Source organism: Dipteris shenzhenensis, chromosome 6 (assembly GCF_047967505.1).
Source record: "Dipteris shenzhenensis isolate YYH24624 ecotype China chromosome 6, Dip_SZ_1.0, whole genome shotgun sequence".
NCBI classification, from domain to species: Eukaryota; Viridiplantae; Streptophyta; class Polypodiopsida; order Gleicheniales; family Dipteridaceae; genus Dipteris; species Dipteris shenzhenensis.
In genome coordinates this window covers 17,225,764-17,248,741 of record NC_141601.1, presented here as the reverse complement: position 1 = coordinate 17,248,741, position 22,978 = coordinate 17,225,764, and the positions used below count along the sequence as shown (strand labels likewise).

The 22,978-nt window shown below is 41.5% G+C and overlaps 1 pseudogene; it reads left to right on the top strand.

Annotated features, from left to right (window-relative positions):
* Positions 1-15,924: 15,924 nt before the first annotated feature.
* On the top strand, positions 15,925-19,401 carry LOC147900867 (putative pentatricopeptide repeat-containing protein At3g11460, mitochondrial pseudogene; annotated as a pseudogene).
* The last annotated feature ends 3,577 nt before the right edge of the window (positions 19,402-22,978 follow it).

Genomic DNA, 22,978 nt, shown 5'->3' with positions numbered 1-22,978 from the left:
TAAAACTCACCACGTTGTTAGCATCTTGTAGCACTGGTTGCATAAATGGCAATTGTCCAATATCCTTCAACAATAAGTTGAGAGTATGAGTGCTACATGGACCCATGTCACAGTGGGATACTTTGCCATGACCATCTCACCCACAGTCTTGTAATTCGATGCATTATCTATTACTAATGTAGTAGCATTTTCACTGCCACCAACTTTACGAATTGCTCTTTCGTACATTTTTAAAATATATGTTGAAGTTTTTTCTTTTAGAGACGTATCGATACTCTCCAAAAACATTGTTCCCTTGGTAGTAATTACATTTATCAAGGGTCTGGCCTACTTACTAGTCCATCCATCAAAAGCAAGAGTGTAGCCATATGTAAGAATAAAATCAAATATCTTTTTTTTCAAGCCGTTCGCCATAGTTTGTTTAACTCTATCAAGATGATCTATATGCATTTTATTATAATCTGGCAAAACAAATCCTAGTCTAGCACATGACTTCAAGGCATTACGAAACGTCTCATCTCTCATGACATTGAATGGTATACCATTTTTTACAAATGCTTTTGTCCATCTTAAGTGCTCTTTATGCACTTGTTGTCGAAGAAATCCATCCTCCATAGATGATTGTTCTCCTTTTTCCTCTTCTTTACCTGACAGACATTAGTCGTATCAAAACTCACATGTGACTCCCTTTCTAGCAAATCTACATCACCTTCCTGTATTGATACACCCCTCACATTTATTGGTGCTTCTCCTTCAACTGTCTCATCGACCTTAGTGCTCACATCTTGTTGACTTAGACAATTCCTTATCAGGGTCGGATTAACCACTTTCTTTACTTTCTCTAAATACGATTTGCATAACGGAAGAACATTAGATGGAGTGCATGAGCAAGCTTCAATGTCATTGCCTCTATTCCGAGAAAATGCTTGATGCGAGTAGAATCACTCGTGACCTTGTGTCCACAATATTTACACTGCACAAAAGAGACCAAGGCATGTACTTTTTATATCTCCATCACATATGTCACATATGACCAAATCCTACCATGCACCATGCTTTTAAAGTTGAAAAAAAAACAAAATCCAAAAATATTAATTTGTGTATGCAATAGAAACATACTGCAATATACATTTTGTCAAAAACAACACATATACTTTAAAAAACACTTTCAAGAATGCAATATATTAATTGTCATTCATTCGCATTCTATTGAAAGAATATTAAATATTCATTCAAAAGAAAGTGTAAGAATAAGAAATGAAAATTAAAAGACATGGATTTATTTCTATTGAAAGAATACACTCAAACTGTAAATCATTTATTCACATTCTATTGAAAGAATATTAAATACTCATCCAGAAGAAAGTGTAAGAATGAGTAATTGGGAGACATGGATTCATTTCTGATGAAAGAACAATCAAACTATAAATCATTCATTCACATTCTATTGAAAGAATATTCAATATTCATTCAAAAGAAAGTGTAAGAATGAGTAATAAAAATTGAGAGACATGGATTCATTTCTATTGAAAGAATATAATCAAATTGAAAATCATTCATTCACATTCTATTGAAAGAATATTACATATTCATTCAATAGAAAGTGGAAGAATGAGTAATAAAAATAGAGAGACATGGATTCATTTTTATTCAAAGAATATACTTAAATTAAAAATCATTCATTCACATTCTATTGAAAGAATATTAAATATTCATTCAAAGAAAGTGTGAGAATACAAACACAAAATAAAATCATATTTCTCACAAAAGATCTAAGGAACTCAACAAGGAGATCCTAGAACTCCCACAAACAAATTTCATAGACACAAAAACAAGCACATTTCTTACACAAGAGATCTAAGAAACTCAACAAGGAGATCCTAGAACTCCCATAAACAAATTCCATAGACACAAAAACAAGCACATTCCTCACAAGAGATCTAAGGAACTCAATAAGGATATCCTAGAACTCCCACAAACAATTTTTTTCACAAGAGATCTAAGGAACTCAACAAGGAGATCCTAGAACTCCCACAAACAATTTTTATCACAAGAGATCTAAGGAACTCAACAAGGAGATCCTAGAACTCCCACAAACAAATTTCATAGACACAAAAACACCAAAAGCACATTTCTCACAAGAGATCTAAGGAACTCAACAAGGAGATCATAAAATTCCCACAAATAAATTTCATAGACACAAAAACCCCAAAAGCACTTTTCTCACAAGAGATCGAAGGAACTCAACAAAGAGAATCTAGAACTCCCACAAACAAAGACCAAAACCACAAATATCACAAGAGATCTCAAGAACTCAAATAGAGATCCTAAAGCTCCCACAAACAAAATCCATCTTATTTCAGACCTTCTAGATTGCTTTCACAACCTTGAAGGACCTTTCTTCTTTCTTTAACTTGTTTGATCTCTTATGCTCGGCTAGGGAACCAAGCATGAGATAAGAGAAACTGGCAAACAGTGACCTTATATACACAAAGATAGCCACATATTCATCCTAATACAGGTTTATTTATACGAATAAGTTATTTGTATGAATAGGTATTCATACAAATAAAATCTATTTATATGAATATAGAGGGATGACATGTTGATTTATGTAAAAAACGTGATGTGTCATCGCCTTTTTACTTGGTTTTTTCTTTCATACGAATCATTCGAGCGATTTTCTCGCATTTTGCACATCCGTAAAAAAACACGCTGCTAGGTATGTTATTCGATCAAGTACTTATGGGATGGGTGCTCCACATCCTGAGTTGTTTTCTAGGTGTAAGGGTTGTGTCATCAGCAAACTATTGGCAGACTAGCTATTTGGAGGCTAGAGATCAGTTCTATTCCTCTAAGCTTTCCGTCACGTATGTTTTCTCATTATCTTAGAGCCAGAGGACTTACAAAAGATATCTAGAAAGGGCCTAATCCAAGAGGCCCTTTTTGAGTCCAAATCTCCCCTAATGCAGATTATAAAGTTTTGCCCAAGAATTCCACACATTCTGGGAAGAACATGATGCTCTATGTATAGGCCACAAAGTAGTAAGAGATTGACAAGAGCATGAGGCCATCCCTAGGGCAGCATGTGTTTCTTCTTGAGGAATCAAACATGGGCAACCAACTCAAGTTGGCAAATGCCCAAACTGCCTCCTAAGTTGCTGTTGTCGTCGCTACTCTGTTGCATCTAATTAACAACCTTGATGATGTGGAAAGGCATCTTGTCCTACCCGCCATGCTCCCTTGATACCATTCTCTGGTACTGCCAAGGTAGAGGCAAGAAAGGTGGTAGCGGGATGGTCGAGCTGGTGTGATTAACCCCGCAAAACCCTAATGTTAAGAGGCTTAGGTGGGTTTCACACCCACCTAGATGTGTATGTCCAATAGGGGCAAGCAACTCGTTCAAACGATGAATTCTCGTACTCCATCTAGCCTTGTGTGTAAAATATATTCCCATCCAAACTTGTGAGCAGACATAATAGAAATTTGTTAGGTTTGTGAAATTTTGCAACAACAAAAAACATATTCCACCCAAAATTATTTGTAAAAGATCCCCTATCTGCATACCTTCCAGAGGGCTTCGAGTAGCAAAAAACATATTCCACCCAAAATTATTTGTAAAAATATATTCCACCCATATCTGCTCCAATTAGTACAGTGCAGTACAAAGGTGCTCTTAGTCTGTTCAGGGGGTGCCAGAAGGTGGTACTATGTGCCCTTATATCAAATGTGGTATTGCATGCCAATATAAGAGGTATTCAAGGACCAATTAACCCAATGGGTACTTAATGTAAAAGAAACCTTTCTTTGGTTTGGTGATACAATATGGGTGGCAATGTAGTTCAACCATGTTAATGACACCTCATTATCTATTCTTCTATTAATTCAATCCTTATTTCGTGGGACCCAATACCCATAATATTGAATCTCAAATTCCATTACAATCCCTTAAATACTATCTCTCTAATTCTACTAGCTCTAATCCCATTATTGTATTATATATGCCCAACCCATATAGTATGGAGTTTACAAACACAAATCCACAATTATCCTTATCATTATAAAGCCATAATCATCATAAAACACAAGGGTAGACCTAAGTACAAGTAAATGATTTTCTTTTATTGATGCCTTTGACTATTAATTAAGGTGGTGTATTAACCATCTCTTCATCCAACGAGGAAGTCCCCATGCCAATGGATGCATCAAACGCTTGTTGGGTATATGGCTTCCATGTTCACCAATCCACAAGTCAATTAATGACTCATTCAAATTAAATATCTACCACTTTCAAGTCCTTGTCAATATAAAAAGAGGGGCATCATAATTCTACCTCCTTTGTAAACATGGGGGAAAAACTCTATAGGATCTAAACATATACTATTTACATCCAACCCATTTTGGATACGAGGTAAAATCCCTCTCCATCAATGCATAACTCGTGGGCTCCCAATCAATAGTAATTTTGAGAAACCTCAAGTCCTATATAACACATAAATAATCATGGTCATGCCATAAAGATATAGATTTCAATCAAGTCTATGAAAGTACTGCAAGGTGCAAGACATTAGTTAATAAACATTGCCACAATCTCTCACTTGGTTTTCAAAATAACCATGAGGAAAAGTTCCACAATGTTCTTATGGACAATCAACGTGCCGATAATCCCAAGGAATGCAAGTATACCCAATGGGATTTGTGTGTGTGTGTGTGTGTGTGTGTGTGTAAGAATTAAATAGGGGGAGAGGGATTAAGCCTATAACAAAAAGATAAATAGGTCATTAACAAATAAGGGGGGGAGGGATTAGAGCCTATAACAAAAAAGAAACCAAATTAGGGGTACAAAATAACTCATTAAAAAATATAAAAGTAACTAGTGCAAAAATATCATTAAAAAGTGTGTAACTAAAGACTACAAATATCTAGTTAAAAATGTGTTGGTGGGTGGGTGTGTGTGTGGGGGGGGTATCATTGTTGTGACTATCTATTAGGAGACTGAAAGGCAACCTGTTTATTCTACCTATGACTAAATGAACCATGTCGGGTCTAATTTCCACATTGATGTAATCTATCACCTTTTTGAAAAGATCCATGTGCTTTTGCATAATTGCCATTAGGTCTCAAAAATCTTATATAACTCCTCCTCTCTAATTTTATGACAAGTAGAAGCAAGGAAGTTGTGGTATGCCTCATGGGGTGTGGCCATTGGAGGTTATGGAAGGTGGTATGAGTTGGGATTGAAGAAGTTGTGCCTAGGACATGAGCACAATAAATGTGATCTTTAGCCCTATGCCTTTATATAGTTGACTCTTGACTCTTGAAAACACTCTTAAAAAGTCAAGGTAATGTTTTATACAATTTGGGTATGTAAGAAAATATTTGGAAATAATGTCTTAGCTTATTCTCATAAATTTAAGAACCAAATTTCAAAGTTATCACCATGATTAGATACTAAATAGCCTAAGAATAATTTACCATGAAACTTTTCCAAAAGCAATCAACACTTTAGAGGATGATAAATAAATATAGACTCATTGCATAAAATCCAAAAAGTATGAATTCAGCTTCACAAATGACATCACACTTCAACATCTATTAAATTTATTCAATAGCAATATGAATGGCTCTAGTATAAGGAGGCTTCCATTTATCAAGGATTGACATTGCTTCAAGTTGCCTTCTTAGTATATTTCCACTTAGTGTAACAAAAAGGTTTCTATCATTAAAGGTAATAGCAATTTAGTCTCGAATGCGCTTCAAGATCCAACTATTTGTGACCTCAAGACATTGGATTTCACCATTTGTCATATGTATCTCTGTCTCTATGGTGTCCACTACATCACAATCCATAGGTATCCATGTGCCATGATTATTTTTCCAACGCCTATAAGCACATCTCATTTAACAAATACTATGCACTACTTTCAATACCTTATTACTAAAATTTCCTCACTAAACTACACATCGAAAATGGTCTCCCTGTGGAAACCTTCCATAACATCCCACGTTGGGCATAGGGGATTATCAAGAGATCCTCTACCAAGTCTTTGCATACCCACATGGTCTTTATTTTGTGGGTGAAGACTGTTTCAATTAGTAAAGAAATAAAATGGAGGGCTCTCTCTCTCTCTCTCTCTCTCTCAATTTGGCTACACTAGCATTTGAGCTTACTGCCATTGATGTAACCATCCATTTTAATGCCGTCAAGGGTTGTGATTCTGCATGACCCTTGAGGTGTAATTTCTACAACTTGGTATGGACCCATACCTCAATATTTCAATTTATGTTTTGTGTTCCTTATGCTATATAATAATGCAACTCTCAATCTGGTCGCATTGAGCTTCTCGAGCTCTACTAGCCTTTTTTGAATTTCCTCTTTGGATAATCTATCCCTAATTGCATCTATGAGGCTCAAGACTATGAAGCCGATAGGCATGAATGCTTCTACCCCAAACATTAGACTAAAGGGCATGCAATTGATAGCAATCGTATATGCCATTCGGTAGGCCTAGAGTGGTGTAGTGAGTTTATGTTATGGTTGGCCTCCATCATTCACATAATTCTATGGCACAAGATCTTGTTCAAGATCTTGGCTTTTGTCCATTAGCTTGAGGGTAGTAAGGTGTGGATTTCTTTTGAATGATGAGAAACTCACTCATTAGTAAGAAAATTGTATCATTAATGAAGTGTGTTCCTCAATTACTCACAATTTATAGTGGGAGGCCGAATTGTGTTATTAAGTTCTCGTATAGGAACCTAGCAGTTGTCCTAGCATCTAAGAATGGAAAAAATTTGTGGTCCAGCAAGAGAGGGAGGAGGATAAGGGGATCAACCAAAAGTCAAGGAGGGGAGTAAATGCCCAAGGTAGTGGTGGGGGCAAGAGGGAGGCAAGTGGGAGCCTACTGGGGAATTAAGGAGGTCTCTGCACCAAGGAAAGGCGAATATGGAATCCTCCATTCTTTTAATACCCGAGCGTTCCCATTTGTTGGTTTGTTAATCACAAATCTTAAGAGCCTAATACAAGAAGCCCTTTTTGAGTCCAAAGCTCCCCTAATGCAGATTATATAGTTTTTCCCAAGAATTCCACACGTTCTAGGAAGAACATGATGCTCTATGTATAGACCACAAAGCAATAAGAACCTGATAAGAGCATGAGGCACACCCTAGGGTAGTAGCCAAAGTAGAGGCGGTGAATGAGGCAAGACATAAAGCTGAGGAACAAAGGGAGCAACTATAGATGAAAGAAACGTGCCTAAGGATTCAATGCAAAGAAAAATATAAGAAAATATGATTGTTGGAAGCAGAGGCTATCGAGCAATGCAAAAAATCCAAACACAAGGCACTCAATGTCAAGCATAGTGCGCTCATTGAGGATATCACCCAATACTAGCCAAAGGGGGATGAGTAGGTGAGGGACCTCAACTAGATCTAAGTCTTGGTGTGAGCCCTTAGAGTTCTTGATGAACATTCCTCCAAGATACCAAGGCGATGGGACCAAATGATCTTGATGACTACACATGATCTCGGCCTAATCCTTGATTCATCACATCCAAGTTGGTCACTCCATTTCTCTTTATCCCTCTCTATCTCCCCCCGCCCCCCCTCTCTCTCTCTCTCTCTCTCTCTCTCCACGACCCTCCCCCGACCCTATGTTTTTCCCCTTGCCTACCACTTTCCTCCCTATTTAGCCTCAGGCCACCCTTTCAATTGACCCTTTCCTAGCGACATTAGCATCTCTGTGGGAATGCCCCACCCCTCGCCCACCACTTCCACCCTCTTGTTGCCCTATGCCACAAGGGAACACGTTTGATGGTAGAACTCCTCCCTTTCCCACCTCCACCTAGGAAATTTTCAAGCCCAAAAGAACTCATTTTTTGGTTTATCAGTTGCCCTGATTAAGGCACCGATTCTAATCCATAATTTCTACATTGAAACAATCATGCCTTGACATGAGAACTTGCTAAACCTATCCACAATGTCCAAACACATGGTGCTCTTAGAAGGAATAGCAGAATGGAGGGTATTTGAGATGAAGTCCATGGTGATCTGATGAAGGGGCTGCTCCAAAATCTCTGTGGGGGTTAAAGGTCACTGTGCCTTTACCCCGGTTATGTACAATACTCAAACACATATATAAATGAATGAAAAAGAAGATTAGGGTGTTTTGCACCCACCAAAACTTGTGTGGCTCTCTGTTTCTCTCTCTCCCTCTTTCGTTCTTGCTTCCATTGAGAGCACTCTCAACTGGTATCAGAGGTCGGGTGATCTAGCTGAGCATGCGTGAATGCTTGACACTCAGCAGCTCTGTGGGAGGAAGGAGAAGCTCTGTGGGAAGCTTTGTGGGTGACTTTACTTGCATCCGAGTGTGTAGAGACCTTGGAGGAACATTTGGAAAAGTCACTTTGGTTTTGCAAAGTGGTTTTGAGAGCCTGTTAAGTGTTTTCAAAGAAAAAGTCGTTTTTTGAGCTTTTCCCTGTTCCGTTCGATGACAGAGACTCCATATTGACTTGTAGAGGCAACTATTGCTTGCTTTTGGTGTCCACTTCACTTCAAGAGCTTGGAAACACCTTCATTGTTGAATCTGGGATCATTTCATTAGATTTCTGACTCACTGTGTCAGTTTCTGTGTTCTTCTGCCTGGGTGTTGGAACTCAAGTTCGGAGTAACCATTTGTAGATCCGTCAGTTCCGATGGACTCAGGAGGTCCTAAAACTTCTATGTTGCTTATCATTCACACTCCAATGGAGTTTACAAATAGCTCTGTTTCCAAAAACGTTTTTCAGTTTGTGTGTTGGACTTAGTGATTGAGACCACGGTTTCCAAAACCGTCTGTCCCATTGCGTTTCGGATGCCTTAAAACCCCTACCTGTCAGTTCTTGCGCGATTCGGTGGAGTATTTTCAGAGTTATAGATCTCTGTGTATTCGATTTCATCTCTCTGTTATGCATTTTTCATTCTAAGGTTTTGAAACCTTAGATTTATGCCACATGGCAGTGGATAAGTGTTGACTCCCATTTCTCACTCATCGGTTGGGATTTTGGAGTTCTGGCAGAAGAGAGATATTTGCAGATTTTCTTGCTGAGTCCGATTATGCAATGGCGCCCATGTTTTGAGGCATCTCAGATTCTATTTTCAGTAGCGGTCTTTTTCGTGGGACCATGATTTCTTGAGCATACCTTATGTAGATCACTCTGGTTGCAGTTTGAGCCATGTGCGCTCATTTGTGGTGTGTATTGGGTTGCAGTGGATGATTTATAGGCCATTTGGATGCATTGTGATCCTTATTGGATGCGCTGATAGGCCCAGATTGCCTTGTGGGATGCTATTTTTATGGATGCTTTGCACATGGATGCTATATTATGTTGAGGGACAGCTTTGACACATTGCAGGTGATGCACTGATAGTGTAATGCTCTCTTGGATGAGATCTTATTGATGCATATGCCCATGGACAGTGTTTATGCTTGAGCCATTTAGCACTTATTGGCATTTTGGATTGCCATTGCAATTGGCATTTTCTTTTGGGCCAGATTTGCTCATATGGATGCATAGTACATGCACATGAGTCAGCTGCATCTTTTGATGCTTTGAGCTTTGAGTTTTGGTGATATTTCACTCTATTGTGGCATACACATTTGGGTGCACCTGGTATTTGGTGTGATTCTCTCTTGTAGGCACTAGCATTTGGGATTTTTGCTTCATTTGCATCATGGCATCCTCTTCCATGTCTGAAAAGGAGTTTTTTAGCATTATAAAGTTTGATGGGACAAACTTTTCTTTGTGGAAAGAACAAATAAGGGATGTGTGTATTCAAAAGAAGCAGATTAAACCCTTGGCATGGATTGAAGCTAAGCCTGCAAATATGTCTGAGGATGATTGGAATGAGTTAGATGCATTAGCAAAATCTACTATTAGACTTCATCTTGCAGAGTCAGTTTATTTCACAGTAGTAAATGAGCAGACTATGGAAGATTTGTGGAAGAAACTGTGTGCCACTTATGAAAAGGAAACTGCCTCTAATAAAGTTTACCTCATGAAGGGGTTGTTTGAGCTGCAGATGAAGGAAGGGGTCTCCATTACTTCTCACTTGAATGAATTCAATATTATTTTCAGCCAGCTTCAGGCTTAGAAGATGAATTTTGATGCGGAGACTAAGGCAATATTTCTCTTATGTTCATTGCCATCCTCATGGGATACCTTCTGTACAGCTGTCACTAACTTTGCACTTGGTGGAGTACTGAAATTTGATGATGTTGTGGGTAGCTTGTTGGCCGAGGAGATTAGACGGAAGTCTATGGACGGCAACAAGCAGGATGCAACCTTAAATGTGCAAAGGGGCATATCACAGTTCAGGGGGAAGTCCCTAGAAAGAGGAAAGTCTCATAGCAAATCCAGGGCACGAAACATTGAGTGTTACCACTGTGGCAAGAAGAGCCATATGAAAAAGGATTGCTACAAGCTGAAAAGAGAGCAAAAGGATAAGAAAAAGAATGCAAATTGGGGTGCAAATCAAAAGGAAGAGAGTCCAAGGGAGGACAAAGGAAAAGTGAAGATCGAGGAGATCAATGCTGTCACACATGATAGTGACAATAACATTTTTTTCATGTCTAGTTTATCTGAAGAGTTGCTTACCACTTCAGATGATGCATATTCCCAGGATTGGATTTTGGATTCTGGTGCTTCATTCCATGTTACTCCCCATAGGGAATGGTTCTCCACTTATGACAGTGGAAGGATAGGTTGTGTGCATCTTGGAAATGACTATGCATGTGACATAGTGGGAGTAGGTGACATAAAGTTTTCTTTTGCAAATGGGTCTGCATTTATTTTGAAACATGTGAGACATATGCATAAGTTGACCAAGAGTTTTATTTCAGTGGGTCAGCTAGATGATGCTGGTTTTCACACCACTTTTGGCTTTCAGAGTTGGAAAATTTAGAAGGGCTCTATGCTTTTGGCCAGGGGTGCCAAGTGTGGGACTTTGTATCCCTTACATGTATCAGGGGTATTTGATCATGTTGTTGCAATAACCGAGTAGCCAAGCACTTCTTTGTGGCATTGCAGGTTGGGGCACATGAGCCAGAATGGAATGAAACTATTATGCCATTTGGGTTATGTACTGCATTTGAGTTTCTCTGATTTTGAATTTTGTGAGCACTGTCTCTATGGGAAGCAGACTAAATCAGCCCATAAAAGAAGGGGAAAGAAAGAGTTTGAAAAGCTTGATTTGGTGCATTCAGACGTATGTGATCCCATGCCTACACGGTCATTAGGTGGGGCTGAATACTATGTGACATTCATTGATGATGCAACTAGGAAAGTGTGGGCTTATGCTATAGCTCAGAAGAGTGATGTGTTCTAGGTATTTCAGAAATGGCTGGTGTTGGTTGAGAATTAGTCAGGTAGAACGCTTAAATGCCTATGGACTGACAATGGTGGAGAGTATCTCTCTCATGACTTTTAACATTTTGCTACAGAGAGGCTATGATGCGCAAGGATCAACGCAAGTGGGAGTATGCTATGCAATCAGAGATGAGTTCACTTATGAAGAAGAAGACTTGGGACTTGGTTTCTTTGCCACATGGAAAGAAAGCGTTGCCATGTAAATGGGTCTACAAAATGAAGGTCACAGGTGATGATGTGCCTAAGTACAAGGCCCGTTTGGTTGCTAAAGGGTTCAAGCAAGAGAAGGGTGTGGACTTTGATGAGATATTCTCTCTGGTTGTGAAGATGACCACACTTAAATGCATGCTTGGACTAGTGGCATCAGACGATATGGAGCTTATGCAGATGGATGTCAAGACAGCTTTCTTGCATGGGGATTTGCATGAGGAAATTTACATGCTGCAGCCGGAAGGCTTTGAAGAAAAGGGCGAAGAGCATTTAGTTTCCAAGCTGAAGAAGAGTCTCTATGGTCTTAAGCAAGCGCCGAGAGAATGGTATCAGAAGTTTGATGCTTTCATTCGGTCCCAGGGTTTTAGAAGGAGTGAAATTGATCACTGCCTCTACACTAAAAGGGCTAAGGATAATAGCCTGATAATCTTGGCACTATATGTGGATGATATGCTATTGGCTAGCAAGAATACTTATGAGCTAGATGCATTAAAGGCCAAGTTGCATGAGGCCTTTGATATGAAGGATTTGGGACTTGCAAGTCATATTCTTGATATGCGCATCACGCGTGATTGGAGTAGGAAACTCCTTTGGCTTTCATAAAAAGAGTATGTTACAAAAGTATTGCAGCGTTTCAATATGGAGGGGGGGAAGGCAGTGAGTATTCCATCTCCTCCATATGTGAAACTGAGTCATACAGATAGTCCCAAATCAGATGAGGAAAGGGCCATGATGGCCAAGGTTCCTTATGCATCAGCAGTTGGGAGTCTTATGTATGCTATGATAGCTACTAGACCAGACATTGCATTTGCAGTGGGAGTTGTTAGCCGGTATATGGCTAATCTAGGAAAGAGGCATTGGGAGGCAGTTAAGTGCATCATGAGGTACATGAAGGGTACCAAGGAGATGTGCATTTGCTTTGGTAGAGGAGACATGCATGTACTTGGGTACACAGATTCAGACTATGCAGGGCATGTGGATAGTAGGAGATCCACTTCTGGTTATGTGTTCACCTTTGCAGGTGGTGCAGTGTCGTGGATGTCTCGCACACAGAAGTGCGTTGCTTTGTCTACCACAGAGGCTGAGTATGTTGCAGCCACAGAGGGTTGCAAGGAGGCTATATGGCTTGATCGGCTAGTGGGAGATTTGGGGATTCATACAGGTGTACCGACATTGCATAGTGATTCCATGAGTGCTATTCACCTAGCACGGAATCCGGTCTTTCATGCAAAGACCAAACACATTGAGGTCAGGTACCATTTCATCAGGGAGATACTTGAGGACAAGCACATAGAGCTTGTCAAGGTTCATACAGATGATAACCCTGCAGATATGCTGACGAAGAGTCTACCTAGTCAGCGGTTTGAGTATTGTCGTGTATTGATGGGCATTGGATATCATGCTCACTGGTTGTTCTCTCTTAAAGGCACATTGCCCTTTAAGTGGGAGGTTGTGGGGGTTAAAGGTCACTGTGCCTTTACCCCGGTTATGTACAATACTCAAACACATATATAAATGAATGAAAAAGAAGATTAGGGTGTTCTGCACCCACCAAAACTTGTGTGGCTCTCTATTTCTCTCTCCCTCCTCCGTTAAGAGCACTCTCAATCTCAAGGGGCTAGAGTAAACCAAGAAACTTTCCGTGAGGGACCTTGACTTTTTGGCACATGGCTGACATACTCATTGGCATTGCTACAAATATGTAGCCATAAAACTTTCTTTCAACTTTACATTGAAACAACTTTCACAGGGTAGATACCAAATTACAAGCTCTATAGATACATTGCTTAAATGAGATTAGAGACATATCAACCTAAAGTGTACTTCAACATTTCGAGATTTAGTATCATGCCACCAAAAATACAATAGACATTTGCCTTAGTTCATGTTAATCCAAATGACTAGAATGATTCATTTTGCATGACTTGCCTTCAGTTGGTCATGTAAACTCTTACCACTTTTGCTAGTGCATGTGTGTGTTTTTGTGTGCATGTATATGTGTGTGTGTGTGTGTTGCGTGCACGTATGCATATCTGTCAATGTGTGGTAGTCCAAGATCTTATGATAGTTCATGAGTTTGTAAAAGTGCCACAGTCCAAGGGTGGTAATCCAAGAGGTAGTGATAGTCCAAGAGTTCAAGGGTGGCATGTGGCATAGTCCAATAGCCATGATAGTCTAAGAGTCCAAGGGTGGTAGTTCAAGAGCCCATGGCGGTAGTCTAAGAGCCCAAGGGTGGTAGTCTAAGAGTTTGTGGTAGTTCGTGGGTTTGTTAAATTACAAGAGTCCAAGGGTGGTAATCTAAGAGGTAGTGAATGGTGGTAATCCAAGAGGTTGTGATAGTCCAAGAGTTCAAGGGTGGGATGTGGCAGCATTTTCCTAGTTTGGAGATGTGTATGTGTGTGGTAGTCCAAAAGTTTGTGATAGTTTGAATCCATAAAAGTCTAAGAGTCCAAAAGGGTGGCACGTGGCATAGTCCAAGGGCCCGTAGTAGTCTAAGAGCCCATGGGTGGTAGTCCAAGGATCCCATGGTAGTCTAAGAGTCTAGGGGTGGTAGTTCAAGAGCTTGTGGTCTTTCAAGGGTGGTAGTCCAAGAGCCTGTGGTAGTCTAAGAGTCCAAGGGCTTGTGGTAGTTTGCGAGTCTGTAGAAGTCCAAGAGTCCAAGGGTGGTAATTCAAAAGTTAGTGAAGGGTGGTAACCCAAAGATGTAGTGATAATCCAAGAGTCCAAGGGTGACATGTGGTAGCATTTCCTAAGCTATTCTCCTCTAAGCTGCCACATGTCAAAACCCATCCTTGTTTTTTTTTTTGGGGGGGGGGGTCCGTGGGTAATAGTGCGAATAGATAATGAAATCCACATTGTAGGAACTTTGTATCAACACATGATTCTTGTAGATATTGACAACATCTAAAATGAACATTATCACGTCTCTACTGAAACTAGACCAATATCCATTTTTCTTGACTTAAATACTAACATGTTTGCTTTTGGCACAAAAGAAGACATGCTTCAAACTTTTATGCGTAAGTGCAACATGAGTCTAACTTTCTATACTGCTGCTTGTTTAACAAATCAATGAATTAGTTCTCGTATAGGGGTCTAATTAGCCTACGTTATGCCGCCTTCCTCAATTATTTCCCTAATTAGCCTAACTTATGGCCCTTCTCCCCCTCCCCTCTGCTCTGGCATCTCTCTCTCTCTCTCTCTCTCTTGGGTGGTTGAGCTGGTGCGGTGAGCCCCATAGAACCCTCATGTTAAGAGGCTTAGGTGGGTTTCATACCCATCTGGATGTGTGTGTCCAATAGGGGCGAGCAACTCATTCGAACGACGAATTCTTGTACTCCGTCTAGGCTTGTGTGTATAATATATTCCCATCCAAACTTGTGAACATACACAATAAAAATTTGTCAGGTTTGTGAGATTTTGCAACAGCGAAAAACATATTCCACCCAGAATTATTTGTAAAAGATCCCCTACCCGAAAAACGTATCCACCTAGACTTTTTTGTAAAGGATCCCTGCCTAGACCAGATTAATCACATCTCCAGCCAGTCTGGGTCTGAAACGGGCCTTACTAGCACTCTCACCCTAGGCACATGGTCGAGTTTTCGGCAAGTTAGAGTTGAGGTGGCGTCCATTAACAGAATGGAATCAGAATACTCTTTGCTCCACAGGCAAGCACGGGGAGGCAGTCAACCTGTAAGCAATCAGGAGTGGCTTCACAAACTTGGCTTGGTATTGATTTTTCGACAAGGTCGACCCAATTCAAGGCAACCATGTGCCCCCTAATTCGTGTGAAAGCGATAGGCAAAATGAAAAAGGGACATGTGCTAAACAAGGTGAATGATATTCAATCATTCATAAGGCCTGCCCAAGATCAAAAAAGTAAACAAAAAGGAATCCATTGAAAATGGTGTGAAGGAAGAGGAGATAAAGGGGGGAGAGAGACATAGAGAGAGAAGGGGGGGGGGGGGGGGGGAGAAAAGGTGGAGATTGTGTGTAAGAGGACTTGAGGAGATAAAGAAGGGAAGAGAGAGAGAGAGAGAGTCAACCACTTTAAAGTCTACAATAAAGAAGAGCCAATAATTTCTGCTTTACCAAAATTGAATCTTGCATTTCCTGGCTGAAAAGTGAAGGAGATTTGAATATGTTAATGTTGAAGGATAGGGAGCTTCCATTTGCACACTGAGGATCACAGATCACAGATTCCTTGAGAAGCCTGAGTTCCCTTGGAAGCCAACAAGTGCCATCAATCTGCTTCGTGAGCTTATGGATAGCTACGGCCTGCAACAATGCATGAGCAGCTCTTTCGTAGACTGCCTCGCTCAAACTCTCCCATGGAACCTCCATGGGTCGTCTCTGCAGCCGTCGTGGATGATTCTTCCTCGGCTGGCTCTTCTCCAGTTGCTCCAAACTGTTCTCCTTCCCCCACTGCTGGACAGACCTCGAGCGCTTTCGCAGGTAGCTCAAGCATTGAGCGCTTATGGAAGGTGTACTTCATGGATGCCTCTCACTCTGGGACAGTCCCAAGGGCAAAGTACGTGCGCAATGAGTTTGAGCTTAATGATTTGCGCAGCTAAAGCTGTAGATTGGCGAGTCTGACAAGTCTGTTGTGAATCTCAATAGACAAGCCCAAGATCTACAGACTTTCAAGCACCAAATTACAAGAAGGTGCTGCGGATAGATGGCTTGTACCGGGTTGAAGATATGCTGGAGGAAAAAACATCCTTTGGTCAGGCCCGCCCAGACTCTGAAGATGGAGGAGTGTGGCAAGGCCAGCTTTCTGTCTGGCGCACAAGTGTCTAAAACACAAGAACTGCCAGACAACAGTTGCTGCGAGATGCCTAGCTTAGAGACTGTACTCACGTCTTTGGAACGGATGCCCGAGGTGCCGTCGGTTGAAAACTTTACATCTACCTTACGTAAATGCAGGAAAAAGAAAAATCTGGCATGTGTCAAACGCGTGCATGCCTTCATGTGCAAACTTGGGTTGGAAGCTCACAGATCACTTGGGAACTACCTCGTCATAATATTGATGGAACTTGGAAGCATGTGCGATGCTCGGCAGGTTTTTGATGCGTTGCTTGAACGGAATGAGTATGTCTGGAATTCTCTCATAAGAGGTTATGCTCAAGGTGGTGAATCACAGCATGCCCTTAGCCTGTACCAGAAAATGCAAGAACATTGTGTACATCCTAATGAGTATACGTTTGTCGCCTTACTGAAGGCTTGTGCTAGGCTGAAACATTTGGAAAGAGGTCGAGAAATACACGCAGAGATTGCCAGAAAGGGGTTGGAACGAGATCTCTTTGTTGGCAGTACCTTGGTCGATATGTACGCCAAATGTGACTTGCTTGCAAAAGCACGGGAATTGTTTGACAAGCTTCCGGCTCGAGATGTAGTCTCATGGAATGTACTAGTTGCAGGGTATGCTGAACATGGGCTCGGGGAGGAAGCAGTCAGCTGTTTCGAACAGATGCAACTAGAGGGCATTTCTCCGAACGCAGTCACTTTTTTTTGTAGCTTGAAGGCTTGTGGCGGCATAGGAGCCATAGACAAGGGCCAGGAAATACATGCTGAGATTGCCAGAAATGGGCTGGAAAGAGATCTTTGTGTTGGCAACACTTTGGTCGATATGTATGCCAAATGTGGCTCTCTTGCAAAAGCACAGGAAGTATTTGACAAACTGCCAGTTCAAGATGTAGTTTCCTGGACTGCACTGATTGCTGGATATGCTGAACAGGGGTTTGGTAAGGAAGGACTGACCTATTTTGACGAGATGCAAGAGGACGGTGTCTGCCCGAATGCCGTTACATTTATCTTCAGTTTGAAAGCTTGTGGGAGCATAGGAGCCGTGGACAGGGGTCAAGAAATGCATGCTGAGATTGCCAGGAAGAAGTTGGAAAGAGATCTTCTTGTTGGCAGCACCTTAGTCGATATGTATGCCAAATGTGGCTCACTTGCAAAAGCACGGGAAGTTTTTAACAAGCTTCCAGTTCAAAATGTAGTTGCGTGGACTGCACTAATTGCAGGATATGCCCAGCTAGGAGAAAGTGAAATTGTTTTCTATATGCTTGAGAGAATGATAGGAGAAGGCATAAAGCCAGACGGGGTCACATTCCTTGGTGTTCTTAGTGTATGCAGTCACACGGGTTTAGTGGATAAGGGCCAGAGGTACTTTAACGCTATGAGCAAAGACTATGGCATCATGCCAACCATTGACCACCACACATGCATGGTTGACCTCCTTGGCCGTGCAGGCCAATTAGATGTGGCAGTAGCGATGGTGAAGAAGATGCCTTTCCATCCTAAACCAATGGTTTGGCATACTGTGTTGGGTGCTTGTCGGAAGTGGGGTAACGTGGAGCTTGGAAGACAGGCCTTTGAACTTGCAGTGCAATTGGATGAAAAGGATGCAGCAGCCTATGTCTTGATGTCTAACATCTATGCAGATGCTCACATGGAGGAGGACAAGAAGAACATTGAGGCAATGAGAGTGAAAAAACAAGCATGGAAGAAGCCAGGACAGAGTTGGTGGACTGAGCCTGGTGGGATTGTGCATTCCTTTGTGATGGGAGATGCAAAACATTCCCAAAGCAAAAATATATATGCAAAACTAGAAGAACTTGCCCTCAAAATGAGGGAGAAAGGATATGCGCCAGATTTGCATTGGGTGTCGGAGGACATATCCCTTGATGCAAGAGAAGATGGGTTATGTGGGCACAGTGAGAAGCTGGCAATTGCCTGTGCCCTATTGAATACACCCAAGGGGACACTGATACGCGTTGTAAAAAATCTCCAGGTTTGTAATGACTGTCATGCAGCCACAGCACTTATATCAGTGATAGAACATCGAACTATTCTTGTAAGAGATGCAAATCGCTTTCATGTCTTCAAGAATGGAAAGTGTGCTTGTGGGGACTATTGGTGACAGAGTAGCCATTGTCCTCTTTGAAATGCTCCGGCAAAAATGATGGAAAGACACAGAACGTGTACTCGGACTAGAATGAAAATGAGTGGGATCTTGAATTTGTTGTAAGGAGGATGTATGAGATGCTGACTGTGTTGCTAAAAAGGCTTTGGTGGAGCTTTTAGCATAACTAAAAACTTTGCTATTCCTGTAAATTACAGTTTGTGTCTTTTTTTGGTGATGCACATGGTGAAATCCATATTACCCTATGATCAGTGAAGTCCAGTACTCCCATCTTATAATGTATCAAAATACAATGTACCCTTCAGGGATAAGAATACTAGGGAACTCCTCTAGGAGTGCTGTTTGAAATCTCTCTTGTACTTGAAACTCTCAGGATGCGGCTACCATTTTGTGGCTATCATTCAAACATCTATAAATCCTCCTAAAATTTTCATTGTTAGTTACCTCTTTCTGCACAGGGACCTGTTTTCGAGGGGAGATGTGAATTTTAGATGGAATTGAATGTTCAAAAAGCCACTAATCTTCAGCGTGGAAGGGTTAAGCCTTCGTCGACTCAACACACAATTGTACTGTCCACGGCAGACTTGCAAAGATACAGGTATGATGCATACATGGCCTAGCCTATTGACATGGGCATCTAAGCTTGTGGACATGGCTGTCTACAGGGCAGTCACTCAGCAGCCACGGGGCTGTCTCCAGGACAAGGTACAGCAGCAGAGTACCAGATCAAGAGGGGGTTATTTATAGGCCTCCCCAGCCAGTGTGTGGATTTACAGACTCACCATGTCTCGATTTACGGATTGAGTTTGCCCTAAAACCTGTACAAGGACCCCTTGCTTGCTTCATTTTCATCATCTCCAGCCTTCGGTCTCAGCATCCTGATCCAGGAGGAGCAGCAGGCCTTGGAGTATTAATAGGGAGAGGGGGAAGAGGAGCAGTCTGTCTGTCTCCATCTCCATCTACAGGAAAGGACAGCCCTTCATTAGAGTTGTATCAGCCTTTTGGCAACAGTAATATAACAGAAAATGCTCATTCCTAACACTCACTCACAATTGAAAGCGCATGTGTCTTTTGTTTTTTCATTTCAATACACACTTCTGCATTGACACATAGCTTACAGATTAGAGAGAGAAAGAGATAGCTCCCTTGTCTGTTACATCCTTCAGTTGTGTCTTTTCTAAACTTGTAAGAGAGAAATTAGGAAGGGTGGATTAATTTATGGTAATGACATGCTTTGGCAAATCAACCATGAGCACTGAGACACCTTCCAACCCTGGCATGGAGGATGAGGTGACGTCTGCACCAGGTGGAGCTATGCAAGCAGCACCCATGCCACCATGGGTCCATGTGACCCCATCTGCCATGGTAGCCACGATGCAAGTCATGATGCTGATGCAACCATGATAGTTGGAAAATCTCTGCACCAGGTGGAGCTCACGAGCAGCACCCTTGACTCCATCTGCCATGGTAGCCATGATGCAAGCATAACTGTTGGAAAATCTCTTCGCCTGGATGTTACAACTCTAGGAGATTAGAGACCATTGGGACCGAGCAGAGAAAGCACGGGGTTGGGTGGCCCAAGAAGCCAAGGAATAGCACACCTGGGCTGTGAGGCTTAGGAGGCCAAAGATGTGCAAGGACATGACTCCGGAGGCAAAGGAGAACAAGATCGGGATTTGGGATCTAAGTGTTGGCAGTAAGGCTCATAGGTGATGCCAAAGGTTTGGCTTAGTATGGCACGCGATTATGGGCACATGTGATTGGTTTGTTTGGTACCTCATGGAGCTATGGAATGGACAAGGTCCACTACGTGGCTTCAATGCATGACCAATGAGCAGAAGGTTTCGACGTAGCTCGTGCTTGTGGCGTTTACCTCTGGTAGTCTGGAAGATTCACTGAGGCGGTTTGATACTCGTATATATGGCACAACAGCTCCTGCTCTCCTTCCTTTTGTCCGAGCTCACGGAGCTCTTTCTCTGTGTCAGAGTCGTAGCGCAGTTGTGTTAGGTCCTAGTACGAGTCAGAGTCCGTTGTAATAAGGCAACAAGCCCCGTAGGGATAAGCCTCAGGTCGATTGTCGTTCATATCAAGCACTTTAGTGAATTTTTCAACTATGTCTTCTTTAGTTTGAGGTGTTAATAATGATTTGAGATAGCTGGTTCGTCTAATCGTTTAAATCTATATTGCATGCATATCAATCTTCTTGTTCATTAGCTCTAAAACCTAACAGTGGTATCAGAGCCAGGTTATCAGAGTCCGTGGGAGGTAGAGTTCTTAGGAGGTGGTCCATCTTGTCGTAGTATATGCCAGGCTTTGCATGTTGATCTTGCATGTCGAAGGAGATCTTGCATGTCGAAGGAATCTCTTAGTGCCGGATTTTCAAAACCAAAAGTTGGTGTCTTCCCTCAAGCTTGTAAACGACCTCGTAGTTGAATTAGTGGAAGAAGAGGTTTATCAATTGATTTGTTAACAGAAGCTTGCTTTAGAGCAATACTACTAGGTCTCTAAAAATTGAAATGAAAGTTCCAAAGACAGGGAAATCGTCTGAGAGTGCTCTCATCAAGTTTACAAGATGTAACTTCTCCTCTTGGCAATTATCGACTTGCCTATATCTGATGCAAAAAGGCCTTTGGAGTCTTGTGGATGGATCGGACAAGACGCCAGAGAGTGAACGAGAATTAGTGACATGGACCAAAAGAATGACAAGGCAATAGGGTTGATCGAAAGGGCACTTGGACCAGATTACTTTCATCATATTGACGTGAAGAAATCTGTAGCAAAGAATTGGAGGATCTTGGAGACGTTGTTCGGTTCACGTATGAAGCATTCCAAGGCAATTTCGAAGCAGGAGCTATTCGACCTGAAGATGAGTGACAACGAGAATTGAGGCACCTTCCTCAACAGGATGCAGTCACTTATTAGGCAGCTCCATGATCTTGGCTCAGGAGTAGAAGCAGAAGACAAGAAGGCTATCCTTCTTAAGGTGTTACCTCCAAGATATGGTGAAACCGAAAGAATCTTAAGGTTGGATGACAGCACATATTTTCTTGATTGTGTGGCTTTGTTATTAAGCGAAGAAGAGAAACATGATGATATGCTCCAACTATACGGTGATACAGCCTACACTGTGACAGGGAAGAAGAGAGCATCTAGAAAAGAAAGTTGGGTTGTGTCACTATTGTGCTCGTGAAGGTCATATTGAGAAGTACTGTTATAAAAAGTAGAAGGATGAGCTTCTGAAGGACAATTCCAAGGACAAGGCGTGTGTAGCAGAAGGATCTTGGGTGGTTGAAACAACTTTCAATGATCATGATTGGGCATTTTACTCTTGAACAGAGTTTAATGGGCTGGAGGCCGTGGTACCAATGGAATTCATCTCTTCCTCTTTATAGATTATAGCACAGAAGATAAGTCTAGAGAACTTTGTTCAATTCCGACACGATCCGGTACTCCATTTGGAAGGGAATCGGATTCCAGTTTTGTACATCATGTAGGTGATCTAGGAGTGTTCCTTGTTCCTATTGGATGTCTTCCTGCATCCTTAGCCATTCCACCGTTTGTGGGCCGCTTCGCCCTTGATGGCTTTTGCAACACTCCAGCCTGTTCTGAGTCAGTGAACCCCGTGCTCCATGTGTTCTCCTATCTATTTAGAAGAGCATGAGTGAACTCCAACATTAAAAAAATGACTTTTGAGAAGGGATAGTTGGTCCTAGTATATAATTTTAAGTTGGGGTGCTTTGCAAGAAAACTAAAACTCCGATATGAGGGCCATATTTCATTGTGCAGGACCTGAAGCAGGGAATGTTTTGGATTGTATATATCCTTGGTAATGTATTTTCGGCTCCATTGAATAAATTCTTTATGAAACCATTGATTGGAGCTGGAGGATCCATCACCCAATCTGTGCCACTGGTTGGAAATTCTAGGCAAGATAGTATTCGGAATATATACAATAGTGGCTCACCCTATTCATCAAATTGATAGTTCACTCAAGTGGAAGTTCTTGATAAGATGTTTGAGGGTGCATGAGTCTCAATCAACAACTCATTTCACAAGCCTCCTTGTCCTTCATCTCTACAAGGTTGTGTAAGAAGTCATTTCTATATTTTCTTTGCTCACCACGTGAGATGCAATTTGTTTAGTAAATCCTTTGATCATCAAGAGCTTGGAGATACTAAGAGTGCTACTTCTATGATCTACAATCTTGGAGATACTACAAGTGCTCCTTGTGCTGTCAAACAACCTTTGACTCCCACACTATTTTGAACCACATGGGCAAGTGCAAGGTATCTTTTGCAACAACTACCAATCCGTCCTCCAAGGCAGAAAAGGCGCTAGAAATAGAAGATGATGTGGTTGAACCAGCTCTATAGTGAGCCAAGCATGTAAGCCAATATGCCATGATTGACCTTTCTCCCTTTTTCGATTTCAAGTTT